Raw genomic sequence first — 2,743 nt, 5'->3', positions numbered from 1 at the left:
GTTTGCCCTCTCTGGGTGGGTGGAGGGCTCCTCATTAAAAAAGTCTTGGGGTCCTGTTTACGAGTGAGGAAAGATCAGAGCGTGAGATCGACAGCCGGGTTGGAGCGGCGTCCGTCGTTATGTGGTTACTACACCGGCCCGTTGTGGTGAAAAGAGACCTGTGCCAGAACGCAAAGCTCTCAATTTACCGGTCGATCTTCGTTCCAGTACTCAACTATGATCATGAGTCTCCTCTATATGGTGGCTGGGCGCTCCCTCTGAGGTAGGGTGAGAAGCTCTGTCACCTGGAGAGAGCTCGTAGTAGAGCTGCTTCTCCTCCACAGTGAGAGGAGCCAGTTGAGGCGTTTCGAGGATCTGATCCGGATGCCTCCTGGACGCCAACTGAAAGGCTTTTCTTTATAGTTACTTGCTTATCAGCTCATTTAAAAAGTGATTTTTCAGAATTTTTGAGTTGTTTTTTTGCAATACACAAATCATTTATCAATACAAAACTAAACCGTGACTCAAATCTTCAGGTTTAAACCAAATCGCCTGAAGCGGCTAACAGTTTCAATAAACAATCCTGTCTGTCTGTCTCTTCCATCCTGCCCACTTTAACAAACATTCAGAAAAGTATTTTTTTTATCAGTCGATTTGCTCATTTGACAAAAGTTCATCTGCTACAGTTCCAGCATCATTCTGTTGAAGAGACTCTTTTTATCATTACAAAAACAAGACTGCTGCGATTAACCCACTTTGTTTATGTTCAGATAAGATCTCAAGGACAGTAAAGTCCTTTAGTCGGCATGGCTTCTTTTAAAGTTAGGCATCAAACATCCTGCATCAAATGACAACAAAAATATCATCAGAAAATATGAGTTCTTTCATGTTTATCCAAGCAACAGGCCTGAGCAGCTTGAGTGTGTTTGTCACACAATGAAGTTATCGATTTATTACATTTGAAAACCATTACGCAATAATATGTTCTATCTGTATTACTTGGATGTGTTAACATTTGCATGTGAACATTTATATTTATGTATAGACTCATGCATGCATATATGTATGGATACGTTTTGTTATTTATTTTTACTTTATTTCTGTCTTTTCTTAAGAATATTGTTGTCCTGTCTGGACAATACAACATTCACTAATGTATTTTGGACTGAATTTAAATAAATATGGATGGATTACTGCTTACGTTGATCATCATTGTAAAAGATGTCTTTCCTTATTTTTTCTGTAATCCATTCCAAGTAAAAATATAATAAAAAAAGAAGTTATCAATTCCACAAGTGGATGTATAACTTGTAAAAACAGAGATAGATCAGTTTTCTCTTCATGTTAAAAGTGTGAGAACATTCTGCAGAAATGTTAATAAAAGAAAAATAAATAACAGTTGATTTAAAAAAAACTTCACAGTGGTAAGGATAAATAAAAAGAGGCTGTGATCTCCTTGGAGACAGAGGAAATTCGTGTTTAGCTGAGCCATTCTGCTGCTTCTCTAAACAAAGATCTCTAATCTGTAAATAACGTGGAGGCCTGTTACGCTAAAATCTCTCCAGAGACAAAATAAAAGAGGAAGAACGGTCATAAAGAGAGAGTTTCTGTAGAAGGCCTCCATCTCAGCGCAGTGTTAACATTACAGAGTGCATTGATGTTTTATTTACCGTTTGGACTGACAAAGATTTTAGAGACGGGAGAGATGTTCACTCTGAAAAGTTTTTAAGAAAACTTAAAAAGGGGCAGATAATCTGTAGAAATGATTAACTCTGTTTGGGCTCTTTCCCTTTATGTTTTGGGACGGCGTTTCAGGAATGTAAATGACCCACCCATTACCAAAAGACAACACAGAGTCTGTGTTTGGAAGGACTAGAATGAAAGAGGAGGGGAGTCTTTCAGGTAATTGAATTTCCATTGCATAAACAGGAACAATGACTTTTAAACACCCACTCTGATGAAAATGGTGTTTTTGGTGTTTTAACATATTCTTCTTTTTCTCATGATGGAAGACATATATAAAAAAGTATTTATTGACTCAAATCATTAGGTGGAAAACAACACTTTTTTCACATGTTGGCTGAAAACCGTTTAGCTGTGCATATGTTCCTGTTTTCAGAAGAAAATCCCACTTAAGTAGACTGGAGTCTGCAAAGTTTGAGGCAAACTGTTTGACATTCTCAATGACAGGTTCTTTTTTATATGCATTTTACAGAAGATCACTCATGAATAAGAGAAAGAAACGTGTTTTGTTGGGACTCCTTGTGCATGTTCTTTTAACTCTGACATTTGCAAAAGTTAAGTTTGACATTCAAGCTGACCTTTTCTCACATTAGACAATAAATCACAGCATAAAAAAACAAAACAATGACTCATGTCAGCTGTAAATCAGTAACTCTTGTAAGACAAATGTTGGCTATTTTGCATTCTGGTGACAGAAAAGAGAACTCATATTGCTGCATGAGTTTTCTAAGTGAAATCCGAAAAGTAATTTTATCTGCACTTGGATTTGATGCACAAACTTAAAACTCCAACATTGTTGAACACCAAAAAAATGGACTTTGACGTCAAAGAAATCGACAAAAATGGTTCAAAACATTTCGAATGGACTCCAACCAAGCAAAGTCAAGATCCTTTTTACTTAAATATCTTTATATTTATTCATTTACCATCACATGACTAACTGATTTTGCAAACTTTTCCCTCAAACTCTGAATCATGAATAAAAACAGAGAAATCCTGGAAGCGTTCTCCTTTCATGGAC

The sequence above is a fragment of the Oryzias melastigma genome, linkage group LG3 (assembly GCF_002922805.2).
Source record: "Oryzias melastigma strain HK-1 linkage group LG3, ASM292280v2, whole genome shotgun sequence".
Taxonomy (NCBI): Eukaryota; Metazoa; Chordata; class Actinopteri; order Beloniformes; family Adrianichthyidae; genus Oryzias; species Oryzias melastigma.
This window is presented reverse-complemented; position numbering follows the sequence as displayed.